The sequence below is a fragment of the Eublepharis macularius genome, chromosome 4 (assembly GCF_028583425.1).
Source record: "Eublepharis macularius isolate TG4126 chromosome 4, MPM_Emac_v1.0, whole genome shotgun sequence".
NCBI lineage: Eukaryota > Metazoa > Chordata > Lepidosauria > Squamata > Eublepharidae > Eublepharis > Eublepharis macularius.
This window is the reverse complement of record NC_072793.1, coordinates 89,624,611-89,646,935: the sequence shown is the minus strand read 5'-3', so window position 1 is coordinate 89,646,935 and position 22,325 is coordinate 89,624,611.

Below are 22,325 nucleotides of genomic sequence, written 5' to 3'. Positions count from 1 at the left end.
TTGCCGGCGGCGGAAGAGGAACTCCTGAAAATTTTGGAACTCCTCTTCCTCCTGAAGAGGAAGAGGAAGAGGAACTCCTGAAAATTTTGGGGGAGGAGGAGGCCGAGGGATCCTTGGAGGAATGGTTGGGGTTCAAGGAAACATCCAGCCCGTCTCCATCCCAAACTACTGTCCCTGCCTGCAGTCCACCCATCACTCTTTCTTCCATTGCCAGCTCCGTGGCACATTCAGCAGCAACCCTTCATCCTCCCTCTCCTGGAACCGTTAGTGGGCCACGGTTCAAACTCAATGTTTGGAGGCACTTTTGGTCCCTTCCTACTGACCCCTGCGTGGTGCAGTGCTGTGTGTGTGAGGGTCTGGTGTACAGGGGCAATGACCTGAAGCACCTGTCATCGATGGCCCTGACTTGGCACCTGAAGAGGCACCACCCGACCCTGTGGTCTCTGTCCTCGGCCAGCGAAACATCCATCGGGGGGAGACCGAGGGCCACCAACTGGTCTGATCTGGGATTGATGGGAGGGTCTCCGGAATGCACCCCGAGCAAGAAGCCTTGCCCCGTGGGTGTGGGTGGTGGGAGCAGAAGGGACAGGCAGGCCTCCCTGGGGGACGTTGTTCCATCGGGGTCGGGGGTGGTGCCACTGAAAAGGGTGAGGTCAAGGGCTCAGGAGGCGGGCGTTCGTGTGATGGTGCAGACGATTGCCCTGCAAGGATTCCCCCTATCAGTTGTGGAGATCCTGAGCACTTTGCCCCATGGTTCTCCATGCCGTCATGGCGCACCGTCAGGCGTCGAGTCGTGCCTGCCCTGTACGAGGCAGTGCGAGACATGGTGCACAGAGAGATGTCGGCCGCCCAAGGCAGAACAGTGCACTTCACGGCCGACCTGTGGAATGGCTGCCATCACGGGTACCTTGCCATCACCGCCCACTGGTGGCAACCAGAGGACCTCCACCTCCCCAGGCCAAGATCTGGCAGCTGTAAAAATGTGCCCAGCTTGACACTGGGCTACAGGGCAGTTCTTCTTCAGGCCTGGGGGATGGATGAGGTCCACACCAGGAAGAACATTGCCGCCACCATAAAGGCGGCTCTGAGGGAGTGGACGTTCGGGGTGGAAAGGTTTGTCTGTGGCTTTATGGTGATGGACGCGGGAGCCAACATGTTGGCAGCCCTGAAAGAGGCATCCCTCCCGGGCCTGGTGTGCATGGTGCACAAGCTGTACCTCATGATGCGGGACATGCTCAGGCTAAGGAGCAAGCCGAGGGACAGCTGGGACGAGGGAACCTTGCAGACGCACAGTCTGCTGGACAGCTGCCGTCGCATTGCTTCCCACTTCTCCCGCAGCATAAACTCCTCCCACAAGCTGTTCCAGAGGCAGGGGGAGGGAGGGGACCCTGAGCACCAACTGTTCCAGGACCTGCCCACCCACTGGAACTCCACCTATGACATGATATGTCATCTGGTGGAGCAGAAGGGTGCGTTGCAAGACATCCTGTCCTCTTTGGATGTGCTGAGGAGGGGAGAGGAGTTGAGTCTCAGCTCCATGGACTGGAGAGTCCTTGCCCAGATGTCCCAGATCCTGAAACCCTTCAAGGATGCCACTGAGCTCTTGTGCTCCTACCAGGCCAGCCTGGGCCAGGTCCTCCCTCTGATCCATGGGCTCAACTGGTTTCTGGCCCAGGAGCTCCAGCAAGGGCAAGAGCTGCTCCCCAGGGTCTGGGACTTTGTCTGGAGGATCCAGGCCTGCATTGCTGTACGCCTGCATCCTCTACACCACGAGGCACCATACCAACTGGCCTCCCTCTGTGACCCCCACATCAAGGGCAGCATCGCCACACAGGCGGGTCAGATGCAGCTCTGGAAAAGGAGCTCCACAGAGCGGTGCTCTGTTTCCAGAGACAGAGGGCAGGAGAGAAGGAACAGGGCAGCGGCAAGGGGCAGGCGGTGGAGGAGGAGGAGGGGGAGGAGGGGGGAAGAGAGCCACACCAGGGAAGAGCCACCCCAACAGCCACATTCGATCTCTGGGCCTCGTTGGTGGGCTGCGTGGTTGGCCGCTGCATGGCAGGCACATCCCTCTCAGTGGAGGACCCGGCGGGGGCCATAGTGTGCAAGTACCTTGCTGAGCCCCCCAAGCCCCCCCATGCCAACTCATTACAGTATTGGGCGAAGAAATCTGACCGATGGCCAGAACTGTCCACCATCGCTACCAACATCCTGTCCTGCCCTCCCACCAGTGTGCAGAGTGAGCGGGTGTTCTCCCATCTGGGAGACCTCCTCCGTCCCCACCGTGCACGTCTGCACCCAGTCCTGGTGGACATGTTGACCTTCATCAAGGTCAACCTCAACCTACTGGGGCACCCTCCCGTGGACCTGGACCTACCCGGGCTCTGAGCCACCCTGGGGTTGTAGCCGGCCCAGCTCGTCCACAGCGGGCTCAAGCCTCCCTCATTTCTCGGTGCTGCTTCCATGGCTAGTGACCCTTTGCCCTCCTCTTCCAGACAAGTTCCCATTCCCTCTTTCAACCTCTCCCTCTCCAGATGCTGCCCAAATGACCCCTCCCCACAACTTGTCCTGTCCATCCAATCCTTCCTGTTAAAGCAGGAAGGTCGGTGTTTTCTGATGCTCTGGTTTTTGGGCACGTAGGGCAGCTCTGGATCTGCGGCAAATATGGTTGCACAGCACGGAGCCCACTATCCTAGGTTCCTGCTGTCTGCTCTGAGCATGGTGGGAATGGGCCCCTCACCTCATCTCCTGTCCATGAAGGCAGGGAGGTGAGTGATGTTGGCGACAGACTCCACTGATACACAGGAGGGGCAGACAAGCCTCTGCCACAGCAGCCTGTGCAATTCGACATGGTGGCTGTTTGGGGCCTCCTGGTCATCCTCTCCCAGACAAGTTCCCGTTCCCTCTTCACACCTCTCCCTCTCTGGATCTGCTCAGATGCCTCCCAACCTCTCCTGTCTTTCCCATCCTGTCCTTTCCGCGAAGGGAGGAAGGTGTGGTGCTGCCAGCTGATGCTGCTTTTGGCCATGAGAAACAGCTCTGCTGCTGTTGCCAATGTTAGAGTGGCACGTCATGGTACCCACCCTTCCATGGCACCTGCTGTCCCCTCTGAGCAGGGGGAATGGGTCCCCCCACCCTTTCCACCAAGGCAGGAAGGTGGGTGCTGTCTGCTGCTGCCGCTTTGGACCCCGAGGGGCAGCTCAGAAGCTTTTGCTGAGCTTGTCAGGTTTGAGCTGCACGGTGCACCCCTATCCATGTGCACCTGCTGTCCTCTCTGTGCATGGGGGGAATGGGACCTACGACCAGTCACGTGTCCTTTCCACAAAGGCAGGAAGGTGGTTGAGGTCTGCCGCTGCTGCTTTTGGGCATGAGGGGCAGCTCAGGAGCTGTTGCTGGTGTTAGTGTGGCACCAAACGGTATCCCCCCTTTCCATGGGCACCTGCTGCCCCCTCTGAGCAGGGGGGAATGGGTCCCTCGCCCTCACACCCTTTCCATGAAGGCCAGGTGGTGGGTGCTGTATGATATTTCGGCTTTGGGCCACGAGGGACAGATCAACTACTGTTGCACATAAAATTGCACGTCATGGTTGCCCCTGCCAACAGCAGCGGCAGTCCCCTCTGGGCAGGGGTGAATGGGTAATGCCACCACGACCAGTCACGTCCTTTCCGCGAAGGAAGGAAGGTGAGTGATGCTGGTGACAGCCTCCACTGTGACACAGGGGGAGCAGACAAGCCTCTGCCACAGCAGTCTGCGCACTCCTTCAGGGTGGATGTGGGATCCCTCTGTCCCGGTTCTGCTGTGCAATGAGGCCAGGAAGCCTCAGGCTTGGCCCTCCTCTCCCACACAAGTACACAGTCCCTCTTCTCACCTCACACTCTCCGGAACACTCAGTCCCCTCCCAATGACCTCTCCGGTCCTGTCCTATTCCATCCTTTCCACAAAGGCAAGAAGGTGGTTGATGCTGGCTGCTGCCGCAGAGTTCCTCAGTGGGATCCTTGGCGGGGGCCTCGCGGCTGTTGGGATCTTCTGACTTCACAGACCCTCTTTCAACCTGTCCCTCTCTGGAGCACTCTGACCCCTGCAAATGACATCTCCTCTCCCTCCCGTCCTTTCTGGAGGCTTTCTGGACCAGAAGGCAGGAAGGTGGGTACTGTTGGCTGCTGCCACAGAGTAGCTCAGTGGGAGCTTCGGAGGAGGCCTCACGGCTGTTGGTGGATCTTCCCACTTCCCCTCCAAATGACATCTCCTCTCCCTCCTGTCCTTTCCAGCAAGGCAGGAAGGTGGGTGCTGTCAGCTGCTGCCACACTGTTCCTCTGTGGGACCCTCGGGTGAGGACCTGCAGTTGCTGGGGGATCAGGCCCCGGTCCAAATGACATGTCCTCTTCCACCCATGCTGGGAATGCCAGCACGCTCCTCTTTGGTCTGGCGGGCGGGCACATGGGGGGTGCAGCCGGTGAGTGGCCAGACCCCCCGCCCCCTAAAGGGGAGATGGCTCATCACCACCTCCGCTTGCCCACCAGGCCTGGCGGCCGCTGTCATTATTACACACCTTCAGTAACTGGGCCAACGTCAACCAGTGGCTCTAATTGTATTGAGTGGGAGTTTCCCGGGGCCTTGGATTGGAGAGGGTATGACTCCAAGATACCTTTTGCAATCTTGTCCAAACTTGGGTGTTGGCTGTCGGAGAGCCTGCAAAACACTTCCCGGGAATATGGGCTCTCTAAGTGCCACGGGGGCTGTTCCGCGTCCCACGAACTGCGAACCGGTTCAGCAACGGAAAATGTTCATTTTGGTTCACGACCTCGGGATCGTCGTTGGCACCGAACCATGAACCGCAGAGTCGTTAAATTGTTTTGGTTCATGCCCATGTCTAGTCCCCAAACACATCATTCCAATGAGCTTCTCTTCAAATACATGAGAACTCACAAAGTAATGGTCCCCAAAGAAGGTGAATATTGCCAGTGGGTACAGACTATGGTGGGGAAACTTACTGGCAAAGAGGCTCCAGCATGGCACACTAGCACAGAAATCAAGTAGGAAAGTGCTCTGTTACCAGTCGGCAGAGTGCAGGAAAAAAGCTTCTTCATGATAGTGACAAAGCCAAATTATTACCTTTGAGTTCTGCTGTTATGCCATGTTTCCCTGTGCTTTGTAGTTTCATTTCCAAAAAGAGGGCCGAGCGAATCCTCCTCATCCCAATCTACTTTGCAGCAGCCTAATATTCCCTATTTAAATGCCCAGGCCACCAGCCTGTCCTTGCACTGTGTGTAAAAATGCACAAGAAGGGAGGGCTATATGTTGTTTTTTTCAAGGGAAGGAGAGAAAGGATGGTCCTCTTCCCCCTCTATTTTTTACTACCAGTAAAAGTAGGAGACTGGACATGTTGCTGGCTGCTAGTCTCCCTTTCTGATTACAACTTTTAACCCAAAGTTGAATGAAAAGGAAAAAGGAGAAATTGCAGGAAGACAAGCAGAAAGGGGGGAAAATCTGATCTGGAAAGACTTGGGTGTGCATGCGTGTGCGAGTGTTCAATACACATGGCTGCTACCTCCCTATCATTTAACACTGGAAAAGTCCAAAAAGCCTGCCAGGAGGCTTTCTGGGCCAGAAGAAATTCTTCCTGTTTCTCCTTGTCCCCTTGTCTTTGGAGGACTTCTTTATTCACAGAGATGGCCCTGGCACCATGCCACCTAAGCAAAAGACAGTAGCAGCAGAAAGCCAGCTCCACATGCCTGGCATCTCCTCAGTAGGACTCTGATTTAATAATTGCCTTTTCTTTCCAGTTTTTACCCTAATCTGCATAACATAAGCTTTGTGGTAGCCAGGAGCTCGGAGACTGAAGGAGATTCCTCCCTTCTCAGATCCCATATCTACATGCCTGTGTGGATGTTGCCAGCTTTTACTTGCATTGTATGTTACAACGCTCATAAAGAGGTGGTGATGCCAATGGCAATGCTGACGCCAATGGCACTGTGCCCTCTACTGCTCCCCTCCTCAGTACAAAGCAAATCTTTTGCAATTTGACCCCTACGAGCCACTCAATGCCAATGCCATTGCCTAGGAAGCATTAAAGAAAAATGCACTCATGTGCACTGCGCACATCCCCTTCCCACCAATAGCATTAATGCTAAGGTTTCATTCTCTCCCCTTTGGAACCATAGCATAATGAGTATAGACAGACTTGCCATTAAGGAAAACAAGATGCTGCCAGATGGCCCAAACCACTGCCTGGCCTGCCTATAAAGCCTCTATGTGATAAGAAACAAAATGAAACATGCAAACTTTTTGGCAGGGGGCTCATTACAGCCTCATTTCCTGAATTTGTTCCTCCATTCCAGACGTTGCTTTAACAAGTTGAACCAGCAATTTCTCTGTATATTTTTTGCTCGTTTTTTCTGTAATGCACACTCCTAACCACTATATCCCATTTTTTAACTGTATCTTCACTTCTGTGAAGTTGGACTTCTGTGAAGTTGCCTTTCTCAGATACTTCTGCACCTGGGCCTCAACACATAATACCTATTGATATAGGTGAGGTGGCTTCTAATATTCACAAGGCCATATAATTGTGTTACTTCTTGGTTTCTTGCCCCTTTCCAAGCCTATTTTAATCTGGGTTTCCCTTTTGGCATTGTTTAGCTGAGAGAGGCCAGGCTAGTTCTGTTTCTGTGTAGAGGCATCCTCCATGACCATTCCAGCAAATATTCTCCTATATTTCTGGCCATGTCCCTGACAAGACTGTTTATGTGTTTGTCAATTTGTTCATTGCTACTTGGTAGGTTGCTTCAGCACATTCCTTCCTTCCAGTACCGTGCAGCATAACCAGCTTCTGCTAGGGATGGTGGGAATTTACCATGAATGCATTGAGCAATCAAATTTGAAGGTGTTTGAAGGGGTCAATCACATGTTAGTCAATCTGTTTAGTTCATGCTGAACTGTTATACTTATCGGCTGAACTAGTTTGCATTGGGCTTTTGCAAAACTGCACGGGCACAAAGATGCCGCTGATTCAAATCAGCATCCATTTGTATCACAAAGGATTACCTAGTCTTAGATGAATACCAAAGGATAGGGTTTTATTGAATCACAGCATTTATTTATGAGTGATTTATATGAATTGTGAATAATATAATTGTCTATTTTTAAAAATGCCTGCTAGGCAGAGCAATTACACAGCAAGGATGGGGTGGTAGTTGGACCTGAGTGGGTTGCAGGAGAATACATATGTGTAAAAACCCAATTGCACTTTACTGCATGGTTAGGTGGGTATCTGGCGAAGGAATACAGTGAAGCAACCTGTCAAATATTGATGAACAAGTTGATGAACTATTGGACTGATTGTTGAAGAATCAGGTCTCTGTTTACAACTGGTGAACAAGATGTGAGCTGAACTGGCAGGTGTTTGAGCATCTCTACCTTTTGCACATGCACATTCTCACACAGTCTAATGCAATTCAACTTCTCCTTATCTTTGCTGTGCCATCACTCCATTCTGCAGGCAATTGTTTAAGTAGACAGTTACAGTAATAACAACTATGTAAATCATAAATAAACACTGTTTCTAAAGAAGTCGTACTGTCCAGTGCTTGTCTAAATAGTCACATGAACATATGAAGCTGCCTTATACTGAACAGATCATTGGTCAATCGAGGAAAGTAAACATTTGCAGTCCTGTTACACACATGCATGTGTGTATGCACACACTCACAGAACACATCTTAAAACTGACAGTGCATTTCAAAATTAAATATCAAATGAATTCAAAATTGAACTGCCTGGTGAAATTTGACAAAGATTGCTTGAGCTGTTCAGTCATATGAATTGCAAACAAAAGGACTGATTTAAAACCTAATGGTGGCCGGCTAATCAGTTTCAACATTTGCCTAGAAATCCAGCCTGGAATGTTCAATTTGATGCATCTCTATTTGGAATCTACTGCACTGAGTAAGGAATAAGAATAAGCAAGATGAATCCTTTCTTTACAATGTGCTCCTTTTCACTTCCAAAAACTTCCACCAAAGTTTACTCCATTATGTCTCACAGAACACCTACAGCTACAATATATTGGTTGATAGTCATAAGAATTGCATGCTTGATTATTTCATTGAAACACAACAGCAAAATTGTGCATAGAAGAAAATTAGCATGCTGTAAAGAATCCTTCTATTTGACATCTGGTTTCTATGTGCAGAGATGTTTTTATATGGAGATAATTCAAGCAGGCAGTTCCCTACCTCCAGTCTGAAGTGAATCTGTCCATCTCATGACCAGGTCACTTGTATTAGAGATGAGTGGCCCATAAATAGTTTAAAAGAATTTCTTGCTTTCCTTAAAAAACAATATCAGAACAATGGAGGAAAACTCTATTGAAATTTCACATTTGGCATTTTTCTGCATGGCCATTTTTGTGTAAATGGAAAACCAACCCTCCTCTGTCACAAAGAAGAGTGACGTCTTAGATCCAGTTGTGCCTTAAGAGGACTTCTTAAGAGCAGGGGCAAGGGCAACAGCCTTCAAATTGCTAAAGAAGCAATTTGGAGATATCATTCTCTATCAGTTCAGGTTACTAACACAGATGTCACACTTCTCTCGTTGGTTCTTACGGAGAGTACTAATAAGGACACATTCTTTTTAAAAAAAATCCAATTAGCATACAGTAAGATCACATTGTTCTCACCAAACAGGGAGGAAAACAACCTATAATTCTTAAAATGCATTTCAAGATAAATGACATGGTTTTTATTTATGACATCAATTTATTTTTCACTTTGGAATTGCGTAAAAAATAGCAATAACATGGTCAGTGAGGTGATGTGATAGATCCAGGTGCTGAATTATTCATTGCCCTTCAGTTGTTGACTTGCCATCAGATGTCTTCCTAGGTAAATGGCATAAATCACACTGGATCTTTTGGGTAGCAACAACCACTGTAACATCCTGTTTGTATCAATCCACTTTATGGTATGTGTGTAGAAGCATGCAAGCAAATCAGGACTTGAAGCACTTTTTACTCCTGCAGTCCAGGACCACAGCCCTTTGCAGAGCTGATTCACTAATTTTCTTGCCTCTTCTCTTAGGTTTGTTTGTTTATGTCATTTATAGTCTGCCTTTCTCACTGAGACTCAAGGCGGATTACATAGTGTGAGAGTAGTACAATCAGTATCAAGGACATTTCCCTACAGTGTCAAGGACATTTCCATAAACAATGTCATAGCATAAATAAATGCAAGTTTACAAAGACATAGCATTAGCAAGAATTCAATATAGAGTTGAAGAATTGCTGAAACAGAACATAATCAATTCTAGGACTGATATTAGACAACATGAAGTACAAGTAGTACAACAACATGAAGTACATGAAGTACAAGTATAGGAGTACAAATTTAAAGTAACAGATAATATGTAAGGCAATATAGTGCTGGAGTCTATGGTAACAACAACAACAACAACAACAACAACAATATTCAATTTATATACCACCCTTCAGGACAACTTATTGCCCACTCAGAGCAGTTTACAAAGTATGTCATTATTATTCCCACAACAAAACACCCTGTGAGGTAGGTGAGGCTGAGAGAGCTCCAGAGAACTGTGACTAGCCCAAAGTCACCCAGCTGGCTTCAAGTGGAGGAGTGGGGAATCAAACCTGGCTCTCCAGATTAGAGTCCTGTGCTCATAACCACTACACCAAACTGGATCTCATTACCTAACCTGGTACCTAACTCATTAGTGAAGCATCTGAGACCCCCTTTCTACAATACCAGCCTCTTATCTGAGTAAAAAGCCTTTTTAAATAATTTGTTTTTGCATTGTTTACAGAAAGCCAGGAGTGTGGGGTCTCTCCTGGTCTCCTCAGGCAGGCCATTCCATAGGGTAGGGGCCACCACAAAGAAAGCCCATGTGTGGGCGGCTGTTGATTTCGTCCATGTACAGGCTGGCACCTGCAAGAGACTCTGTTCAGATGAGCGAAGCTGCCATGGAGGGATAGTCACACAGGTATGCTGGACCAAGGCCACGAAGAGCGTTGTACGTAATAACCAATACCTTGAACTGAGCATGGTAACTGATAGATAGCCAATGGAGTGACTGTAGGATGGGAGTGATGTTCATGCTCCTGCTCAATCCCAATAACAGCGGAGCTGCAACATTTTGCACAAATGGGAGCCTCCTTGTTAACTTAGATGGGAGACCAATGTATAGTGCATTACAGTAGTCAAGCTTTGATGTTACCATAGCTTGGATCCAGGTGGCCAAGTTGGCCATGTCGAGGTAAGAAGCCATATTTCAGGCTAGAGTGAGACTGTAGTAAGCATTTTTTGCAGCTGCCTTTTCTAGTAGTAGTGCTGGATCCAGTATATCCCCTAGGTTCTTAACTGAGTCTGCAAGGGTCAGACAAACTCCATCAAAAGTGAGTACAGCCTTCCCAACAAGCATCACTTCAGTCTTGTCTGGGTTCAATTTGAATTTGATATTTTTCAGCCATTTCACCACAGCTGTCAGGCCACAGTCTTAAGATTTCTACTGCATAATGTAACATAAGTTACTCCAGCAACTTATGGGAGAAATAAATTTTAAAATCACCTAGTTTACTCTAGAAAGTTTCAGGTGGGTAGCCATGTCAGTCTGTAATGGAGCAAGATTCAGGTCCAGTAGCACCTAAAGACCAACTAGATTTCCAAGGTATGAGATGCTGAGAGTTAGATATGACAAAGGGAGCTCTGACTCTTGAAAACTCATACCCTGGAAATCTAGTTGGTCTTTAAGGTACTACTAGACCAGATCTTGCTCTTCTAGTTCACTCTAGAAATTGTCAAAAAATCTATGGTTTTACCTTGGCCATTCATAGTCTAACCAATCTCACAGGGTTGTTTTGAGGATAAAATAGAGGTGAGGAGAATTATGTAAGCCACCTTGGGTGCCCATTGGGGAGAAAGGTGGGACATAAACAAACAAAGAGCATTTCCAGAGATTCCTAAAGAGGTGTGATGTCACCAGGTTTTCCCAGAAGTGACATGGGGCAACTTTTTAAAGATTACTTTGCACATTGACTAGCACAGGAACATACGCTTGGAATGCAACTCTGGCTCAGGACAGGTCTTTATGTAATTTTTGGGGGTATAATTTGCATAGCATATAGGGGTATTGTATAGTATTTAACGTTCATGGAGCTATATACGGATTACATGCCCTCGCTATATCCTACTATATAACCATATTCTAGAAAACTCACTTCTTACCCTGGTGTGCCTCCAGAGGGTGCTGCCATGGTGGGGAGCCCAGAAGAGGCAGCCTGCCCCTCCAAGAGCACACTGTGGTGGGAAGCCCAGGATAAGACCAGGCATGGAGCAGACAGCAATGTCCATCCTCCACCTACACCCAGCTGTGATCAGGAGCGGAGCAGTATTTATTTATTTATTTTATCATATTTATATTCCGCCCTCCCCCGCAAGTAGCAATGCCCCCCCCGCCATCATCTGGCCGGGATCAGGTGTGGAGCAGGAGGCAATGCCGGTTCCTACCTTCACCTAACCAGGATAAGGTGCGGAGAAGGTGGCAATGCCTGATCCCTGCCTTCACCCAACTGTGACCAGGAGTGGAGCAGTGGTAATGCCCGTCCCCAGCCTTCACCCAGCTGGGATCAGGTGTGGAGCAGGTGGCAATGCCCTCCCCCTTTCACCCAGTTGGGATGAGAAGGGGAGCAGGTGGCAATGCCTGCCCTTTGCCTTCACCCGGCTGGGATCATGCATGGAGCAGGAGGCAATGTCCAACCTCTCTTCAACCAGACGGGATCAGGAGCAGAGCTATCAGCAATGCCCACCCCCCCGCCTTCATCCAGTCAGGATGAGGCGTGGAGCAGGAGGCAATGCCCACCCCCCTTCACCCAGCTGGGATCAGGTGCGTAGCAGGCAACAATGCCCACCCTCCTTTCACCTGCTCAGGATCAGGAGCGGAGCAGGTGGCAATGCCTGCCCTCCCTTCACATGGCTAGAATCAAGAGCAGAGCAGGTGGCAATGCCCCCTTCACCTGGCTGGGATCAGTAACAGAGCAGGTGACAATGCCCACTCCCCTCACCCAGCTGGGATCAGGAGTGGAACAGGTGGCAATGTCTACCTCCCTAGAGGAGGAGGAGGTAATGTCTGCCTGCCCGCCCTCCCCTTTCTAGAGCCCATTATATTTTTTCCCACAATGGGCTTTGTTAATAGTATTATGTATTTTTGCAGAATTCTAGTTGAACACCACTTCTGTGGAGTGAGGCCACCTAAGTAGATATTAACAAGAAGCGATTTATATTGAGAGTTATAAATGTCACTATTTTTTATTTTAACTATTCATAGTAATATTTTGACAGCATTCTGGAACTGACTTACACCAATATGTTTATTTCTATTTTTAATTTTAGGCTCCATATTTATACTACCTGGTCTGAACCAGCAATGTTTTATACTTATCAGTCATAATTTTTTTTATATGTGTGTAATAGCAAATTAGACCACTGAGGAAGGCCCTGAGGGCCAAAATGCGTTTGGTCTCTGTATACATGCAATCAATTTTGTGACTTGGCTCTTTTATATGCGCCAACAATTTTGTGACTCTGTGTAACTGATGTTACTAGGTCTCTAGGTATTTAACTTTGTTCCATGGTTTTAATTCACTTTTGCACTGTGCAATATATAATTGTATTTCTTTAATAGGAGATTACATTAATAGGAGATTGTATTTCTTTAATAGGAGAGGGCCATCAATGGCTACTAGCCATGGTGACTGAAGGAAACTTCCATATGCAGAGGCAGCAAACTTCTGAATATCAGTTCTATGAAGAAGAATCAGGGGAAGGGTTTAACTTCTGTGCCCTGTTTGTTTCCCCTACCCAGGGCAACCGGTTGGCGCCTGTGTGGCACAGGATGCTAAACTATATGAACTATTGTGTCTGATTCAATTGAATGTTCATTAGCAAGGATACTTCTACATCTGGAAAATTTCTTTCCAGATTTTGGGGATCTATGTCACTGGAGATATTTACTACAGCAGATGTCATAATATCAATGTCTCCTGGAGGTATACACTAAAAATTAGTTTTTTAAAAAAAATCCTGAAGAAGTAGTTAGTATAGAATATTCTCCTCTGTTAGACACAGGTCATTAATTTTAAAGACACCAAGGAAAATTATTCTAGTAAAATCAGAATGAAATATCCAGAAATACACACAAGTCAGTTACTGAAGGAGGGGGTAGTCCTAAGATTTAAAATTCCCGATGCAAACCATATTGTAAACATTTTTTTCTACCCCATTAGTAAGAAACATTAAGAAACATTATTTATATATCAACTGTAAACCTACATAAACCAAACCTGTGTGCCATATATGGTTGCCATGTGCCTGCTGGGGGCAGGAGATCTTTTGCCCCCCTCCCCCTGAAGGCCATGCCCACCAACACTCCAGTAGCCTGCAGGAAAAAAAGATTTTTATTTTAAAAAGCCACAGTTGCCAATGGCATGATGTTATTTCTGTCATGCCATGTACTATGATGTGGATATGAAGCAACTGAAGGCAGATTTTAAAATTGAACTGAACAACTATCTTTTTCCCAGGTGGAAGGCATTGCTTCGTCTGAAAAAATGAACAGTTTTGTCTCTCCTAATGTTATATGTACAAGATGGGCCAATCAAGAGAGTATGCCTCAAGTGTCTTATTGAAGGGAAAGAAAGAAAGAAAGAAAGAAAGAAAGAAAGAAAGAAAGAAAGAAAGAAAGAAAGAAAGAAAGAAAGAAAGAAAGAAAGAAAGAAAGAAAGAAAGAAAGAAAGAAAGAAAAAGAAAAATGTCTTGTTTCAGGAAATGAGAAAAATACAGTTTGTAGAACCATTAAGATTCTCAATCAGAAAATCCTCAGTATTGTAGAATTTCTAGAATTCATGGGCTCAAACTGGTGGATGGGGGTGGTTGCAGGGTGCATGCAGGGGGAAACTTACCATGTGCACGAGCACAGAATGCATGTGCTCTAGAGCCTTCATTGTTGCGCTGGAAATGATGTCGTTCTTGGCATGACAACGAAGGCTCTGGAGTGCACTCCAGAGCTCCAGTGGAGTACTGGATCCAATTTAAGGTTTTGGTACTAACCTATAAAGCCCTAAGTGGACTGGGACAAGCATATCTGTGGGATCGCCTCTCCCTATAATTGCTCCAGGGGACACTTCGATCATCAAAAAAAAGCTATTGGTGGTCCCTGGCCCCAGGGAGGCCTGTCTGGCCTCAACCAGAGCCAGGGTCTTTTCAGTCCTGGCTAGACATGGGCACGAACAGGAAAAAAAACCCGAACACCCTGTTCGATGTTCGGTGCCATCCACGAACAATGAAAAATGAACATGGATGAACATGAACTGTTCCCAGACATGTTTGTTGTTCATGGGGGCCAGAACCACTCCCACCCAACCCCACCACTTAGCCCCCCTCCCCTCAAACCCACTTACCTGGCCCTTTAAAGGTCCCTTTAAACTATCAGCTGGCAGGCGGCAGCTGCCAGCTGATAGCCGACTGCCAGATGATAGCTTAAAGTGCCGGGAGAGCAGTCGCACAGCCAGGCTGCCTGCCCAGTGCGAGAGAGGTGGGGAGAGGTGGATGAGGCTTAACTTATCTTCCATGTAGGTGAGGATGGACAATGCCAACTAATTTTACTTATTTGTTTGATTTCATTGAATTCACATTCCTCCCCTACAGGGACCTTAAGTGGCTTACAAAATCCTGTGGAGTAGGTTAATCTGAGTGTGTGTGTGTGTGACTTCAGATTTGATCTTGGGTCTCCCTGATCCTAATCTGCCACTTTAACCACTACATCCAGAGTGGGTTTGCCCTAAATGCTGGTAGCTATGGTGGGCTGCTTCTTAACAGCAACTTGCACTAATTTAGGCATGTTTAACTGATGTAGAGCTAGTTAACCCACATATTGCTGTCTTGTGTCCCTATTCCAGGTCTGTTATGGTAGGGAGGGGGTAAGGTAACATTCCTTGCTGGGAATCTTTCTTAGACCAATGGTTCCCTTGAAATCACCCTGGTAATGTTTGCCACCACTCAGGGATTTGCTGAGAATGTTCCTTTCCAGTGCAGTACTAGATCAACATGGAATTGATTTGGTGAAAATCCAGGAAAATATAGCAACTATGTAGCACCCATGCAGTCTGGCACATAGGTAAGAGATTCAGAGAAACATCCCAGAAAATATATTGTACTACTGATGCCAAAATAAATGTGTTTATAAACAGGTGTTGTAATGTTTTGTATGTAATGTGTTTAATTTGGATTTTATTTCTACTCGCTAATGTGAGGTTTTGAATAACAGTTATAGTGGATGGACCAGGTGAGTCTGATCTCCTCAGATCTCAGAACCAGGCTCAGCCTTGGGTAGTAATTGGATGAGAGACCTCCAACAAAGGCCAGAGTTACAGAGGCAAGCAATGGCAAACCACTTGGGGAGGCCAGGTTTACTGGTTCAGATGTAGCCAGAGGCCAGGTCTACCTGCCTGAGCCTGGCCCAGTCTACCATCCAGAGGCCAGGTCTAACTGCCCAGGCCAGTCCAGATGCCAGACTTATTGTCTGGAGGCCAGGTCTGCTGGATGGGCCCAGCTGGATGCCAGGTCTACCATCCAGAGGTCAAGTCTATCAACATGGGCTGATTCCAGATGGCCAGAAATTGCGGTTTTTCTGCGGAAATAATCGCTTACCGGCCACGCGTTCACTTTCATCTCCATCCGCTTTGTCTCGCAGCGTGCCGTGCTGTCCCGCTTCCGGATGTTCGCACGGCCAGCTGAGGTACCCGGGATTGGTTGTTTCCTCCCCGTCACAGTTGACGTCGGGGACCTTCATTGGTTTGCATTTCAGTTTTTAAAAAATTTTTTTTTTATGTGTTTTGCACAAATGCGCAAACGTGCAAGTATGCGAATATGCAGCGTCGACTTTTGTGCACTTTTGTGCGTTTGTGCATTTGTGCGCATTTGCACAGTTCAATGTGCGCAAACGTGCGACTGCGCAAATGGCGCCCGGTTTTTAAAAAAAAATTAAGGGAATATTGTTGCCGGCCGGCAAAGGAAGTCTACATTGTTGCCGGCCGGCAAAGGAAGGAGGGAAAGGGGAGGGCCTCTCCGTGGCGACGAAGTGTCCAGAAGTGTGCAAACCTGCAATACCGCGTTCACACCGTCCGCTTATAGAGCGCAACCGAGCGCCATGGACCGCAGGTAAGCCGGGACGGGAAATTGTGGGTTTTTACGAGTGAGGTCGCTGAAAAAGCGAAAGCACTCGCTCTATTTGTGCCCATCTGGAATCGGCCATGGTGTCTTTTATTGAGTCAAGCCATCTCATTTTGAGTCTTCCTCTTTTCCTACTACCTTCCACTTTTCCTAGCATTACTGATTTTTCCAGAGAATTGCGTCTTCTCTTGATGTGATCAAAGTATAATAGCCTCAGTTTTGTGATTTGAGTTTCTAGGGAGAATACAGGATTAATTTGATCTAGAACCCACTTATTTGTGTTCTTGGGCATCCATGGTATCCGAAAAGCTCTCCTCCAGCATCATATTTCAAATGAATCCATTTTCTTCCTGTCAGCTTTCTTCACTGTCCAACATTCATATCCGCATATAGTAATGTGGAATACCATAGTTTAGATTATCTTGATCTTGGTCCCCAGAGAGATGTTCATATCTTTAAGGATCTTTTCTAGTTCTCTCACAGCTGCTCTTCCAAGTCTCAATCTTCTTCTGATTTCTTGGTTACAGTTTCCCTTTTGGTTGATGATTGAGCCCAGTAATAGAAAATATTGAACAATTTCAATTTCCTCATTGTCAACTTTAAAATCATGTAATTATCCTCAGTAGTCATTACTTGTATCTTCTTGATGTTCAGCTGTAATCCTGCTTCGGTGCTTTCTCCTTTAACCTGCATCAGTAGTCATTTCAAGTCTTTGCGGACAGAAACCAAAGCAGAGATTGCCAATAAGTGGCATTGTACTTAGTGCATAATGATGTAGCTGCAATGGACTCTGTAGGAGCACCTGTCATTGCTGGCTCCTTTCTACTGAAGTAATTGTGTTTTATTTCTGACATTTGCTGCTGAAGAGGGGTATTGAATATATAGTTCATTATAGCAGAAACTATCTTAATAGGTTCACAGGATCGTCTTTATGGAATTTTTTTTAGAAAGACTGGATCCTAGGGGTTCTGACAAGATGTTTTATGATATAGCATTGTGAAAAGCTGAATTTGTACAAACAAAAATAAACGTGCCCATTCAGTGTCAAACACATTTAGTGGGAGCCTTCGCAAGATCCTGTTTTATACAGGCATTAAAAATAGTTGCTGTGTTTTTGTGGGTTTTCCGGGCTGTATTGCCGTGGTCTTGGCATTGTAGTTCCTGACGTTTCACCAGCAGCTGTGGCTGGCATCTTCAGAGGTGTAGCACCAAAAGACAGAGATCTCTCAGTGTCACAGTGTGGAAAGATGCCAGCCACAGCTGCTGGCGAAACGTCAGGAACTACAATGCCAAGACCACGGCAATACAGCCCGGAAAACCCACAAAAACCATCGTTCTCTGGCCGTGAAAGCCTTCGACAATACATAGTTGCTGTGTGTTGGAGAGCAAAAGCTTGATGTAGCAAATAGCTATGTAGAGCTGGCTAGCCATGAGCAGGAAATTAGCATGAAGCAATTTCAAGCAGCCACTGTGTGTCTACTTGCTCAAAGCACTATTTCCAAGTTACTTTGGCATACCAACTGGAGCTTTAGTACAGAGATAGCTGCAAAACTGAGACCATAACCTACAGCAGCCTGACTTAATTTCAGCATCAGTGTAACATATATTTAAATTATCTGATGTATGAAATGAAAAATACCAGCCTCTTGCAAATATAGTCTTCTTCTGTTTAATTCATTTTATAGAGATTTGTCCAATGCCATTTTAGATGCCTTTGATAATGGGGCTACCAGTTTTTCCCTTAGGAGGTTATGTCTCAGCAAATAGATCTTAGAATGTGCTTCTGTGATGTATTATATAACATGCTAGCAGGTAATGAGAGTGTAACCCATTTTATTGGTTGTATAACCCATTGTTATATGAGGCCAAAAGGTGTGTTGGGGCTGAAGAAATACTTATACACACAGGTTTGGTTTCAAAATAGTAAAAGGCACTATTGTTCACTGGTTTATTAGTATATTTAAACCCACTAGTTAGCCTTAGATAAACACAGTGGAATGCATTGTAAATCTCTAAGTAGACTTTAGTTGAAGGAGGAAGATGAGTACTAGAATGGAAAGAGACCAGGCCTGCAAAATTTGTGATCCACCACAGCCTGCCATCTATCTCCTGTAACCCACAAGCTTATTTTTGCAATCGTAGGTTCTTGTTGAACTACCATATATGATCAGTGAGCTTGTTTGGTGGCTTATAAGTTTGCAACGACCAGATCTACTTCAAAACCATGCCCAAGGGTATTCATGATGAATTCAGATCAGCCTACAAATTGAGAGCAGGTGCCCTGAAAAATGTACTAAGGAAATATACTTAAGGGTTTGGTGTTTGGCTCATATTTCTGCTGCAATGTGTTTTACCTTCACCAACATTAGGTTGAGCACTGATTTCAGTTAAAAACTGTCTCTGAGACCACTTAACAAAGCTGCACCAGAAACGAGCAATTGAGTAATACGTGGATATGACAATACTAATAAGAAAGCCCATTGTGGAAAAAAATACAATGGGCTGTAAAAAGGGGAGGGCAGGCAGGTGGGCATTGCATCCTCCTCCATGACTGATCCTGGCTGGTGAGGGGCGGGGGTGGGCATTGCCATCTGCCCCACTACTAATCCAAGCCAGGTAAAGGGGATGGCCTTTTCCACATATTCCACTCCTGATCCAGGCTAGGTGAAGGGGGGTGGGCATTGCCACCTGCACCACTCTTGATTCTGGCTGCATGGAGGAGGTGGGCATTGCCACCTTCTATGTGCCTGATCCTGCCTGGGTGAAGGGAGGAGGGCATTACCACTTGCTCTGCTCCTGATCCCAGCTGGCTGAAAGAGGGGGCGAGCACTGCCTCCTGCTCTATGTCTGATTCCATCCAGGTGAAGGGGGGTGGGCATTGCTGCGTGCTCCACATCTGACCCCAACAGGGTGAAGGGGGGTGGGCAATTCCACCTGCTCTGCTCCTGATCCTCAAATGAAAGCGAGAATAACAGTAACATAGGCAAAGGCAAAGGAACAATAGCCGTGACAAACTAACTACCTCAAATTTAGTACAAGTTACAATATTATATATTGTATATACTATATTGTATATAGTATATACAAAAGTAACAATCAAGTTACAATTTAAACCAGGTTACAATTTAAAGGCAAGCATCAAAATAATTATACTCACAACTTTAGCTATAGTCAAAACTTCAACTCAACCAGAAGTTAAAGTGCAAAGTGCTATATAAATCTATCTAGCTATCTAGATATAAAGTGCTTGTGCCTATTGTATGAGAACCTGAATTATATACAATACTAGCTTGCACAGCCCATCCATAGACTTCTCCATGATAGTAACGATATCAGCATATATCATGGCTGTTAGGTCTGCTAGGGTTGTCACTACAGTGCCCAGGCCTGCAGAGATGATCACCTTTCCCTTGCCTTGGGACTTGCTGGTATTGGGCCACTGCTGCTCAGTGTACCACATGAGTATGATGTGCATATTTCTTTGCTGCATCTCTAAGTTGCTTCCTCCTTTTAGCATCGGTATATCTTGTACAATGTCTGCCAGGAGGCTTCTTGGGGGCAGTAAGAGATGATGGCTGCAAGAGGTGTGAGGTGGAATTGGACTGAGGGAGGGGTGGTGTGGTGGGCACTTTGGCAGGTTCATGTGAGAGGTTCGCATTGAAATGGCCCCTAGAAGGTCATGCACCATCTTCCCACGAACATTTAAAAACTCAGTTGCCATACTGATTTTTATATAAAATCCCTTTTCGGGAATATTGTACTGTCTTTCTTCAACTGTCTGTAGTTTCCTTTACCTGATTTTTACCTCAGAACACAGAGGTCCACAGCCAACCCATCAGGGAGGGGAGGGTGAGAGAAGGCAGGAGCCTGCGAGCCACAAAGGAAAGCCAGGCCCCACAGGGAGATTGGCAACCCTAGAGGGGAAGGCTGGGAGGTGCATTTTTTCCTCAGGACACATTCAATGATTCCCAATAGCAACTGTATACTCTTTGGAATGTTGGGGAGATGGCCAATCAAGGCCATATATGCAAATGACCTCAGAGAGGCTGAATTGGCAGTTGGTGTGGGGGGGAGCACCCTGCCAGCCACACAGGGAAGCTGTATCCCTATGGGAAAACACATTTTACGCTTTTTACCCCCTTAGGGGGTGAATTTCTTAAAATCCCTTCTTAGTGAGCCCCTACACCACAAAAGGAACATCCTGCCCATATTTCACGCTTTTAAGTCCAGGGGTTTGGTCTAGGCATTGATGAATCAGTCAGGACATTTGTTTTATATATATAGATAACAATGAAATACAGACAATACCACTCCAGATACCAAACCACAAGTTATGTCTAAAGATTGATTTCCATATTTAAAGAGACGATGCAACAAGTTCAATCAACATTCAATAAACAACATGTTAAGTCCTCGGAATTTTTAGTGGAAAATTCTTCTGAAGAAATCCAAAGATAGATATAAGTTGTTGGTAATAACTGTGATGGGAAGCCAGCAAAGTTAGCCCATTTCAACATATGTTCTTCATCCAGGCCGTTATTAATTGCACAAATCAATTCCTAAGAAATTAAGCTAATTTACTATCAGTAATATAAATATATTAAATATAATAAAAAGCTCATTTTACAAAAATACATACAAGGGCAACAATCAAACAATTTTTACAGTCTCTCAGCATCTGTCCTCCATTAGAGTCACATGCTGCTAATTACACGAGTATCCATTTTAAACTGAGTTTACCGGCATTCTTAAAGGGCCAGCGGTATGAGAAGAAAAACCCTCATAAATAACAAGATAAATAATTGTTTATATTAAGCCCATTAGGGGTGAAGGTATTAATTCTAAAAATCCACCAGGCTTCTTTTCTATATAATTCTCTCCTGATAAAGTCGGGATATTTCTGTTTACTAACATAAACTACAGTATATTTTAATTCCTGTCTCTGTGTCTCTGTGTCTCTGTGTCCCAGGATGTAATGGTCAACCAATGGAGCATCTACCACTCTGCAATGAATCCTTGAAAGATGTTCTTGTATACAAGCCTTTATGGCTCAAGTTGTATTTCCTATGTATAATCTGTTGCAAGGACACTGGATCAAATAAACAACGTTATTTGTGTTACAGCTGGAAAATTCTTGTAAGGACAAACCCAGAGCCTCCACCTCATTAAAGACATTAGCAGATTACAAGTCGAGCAATGGGCACATTTATGATGGCCCTTAGGCAAATTTTTGGTAGGTTTATGAACTTGTAATTCCGAGTGTAGTAAACTGACACGAAAGTTCTTAGTTCTACGTAAAGCTACTCGGGGAGGATTTGGACAGCCTGGCAAATCTTGAACAAGGGGCCAGTATCTGAGTACCACCCTTTTGATAGAATTGGCCAATGGCAAATAAACTAATGCAAAAGTCAATCTATCCTCCCTATTAGTACGTTTACTTCTCAAAATATCCTGTCTACCTCTACTCTCTGCCCGTACCTTACAGTCCCTAATAACTTGTGGAGGATATCTCTTATTCAAAAAGTCCTATTCCAGTCTTTCACTGTTAAGATTAAAACCCTCCATCCAAGTAGAATTTTGTTTCAACCTCAAAAACTGACTGCAAGGCAAATTTTGTCTCAGATGTGAAGGATGAAATGACCGGAAATGCAAATATGCATTACGATCCTTATGAAATGGTCAAAAGGATATCCTCCAGAATTGCTCCACTCCTGATTAGAGATGGGTATGATCCGGATTATGATCGAAAAAACCCACGATAATGGTGATTGCGTGATCATGACCCGGCAGATCGTGATCATCCACGGCCAACCATCCAGCAATTGGGAGAGGTCTGGATTGGGGTGATCGGGCTCGGTTCGGGGATCCAGACACTCAGGCGCCAGCAATCTATTCCCCTGGCAACGGAGCCAGGGGAATGCCTGAGCTCTGTTTGCCCTCCTTCTGTCACCCTGGAAACCCGAATGGAAGCCCAGCTTTCCTTGATCAGCAGGGCTTCCTTCCAAGCACGGAGCAGCAAAGCAGTCACCAGCTGGGAGAAGACACCCAGGGGAGGGAGAGGGAAGGGGGTGTTCTGTAGCCATGGACACT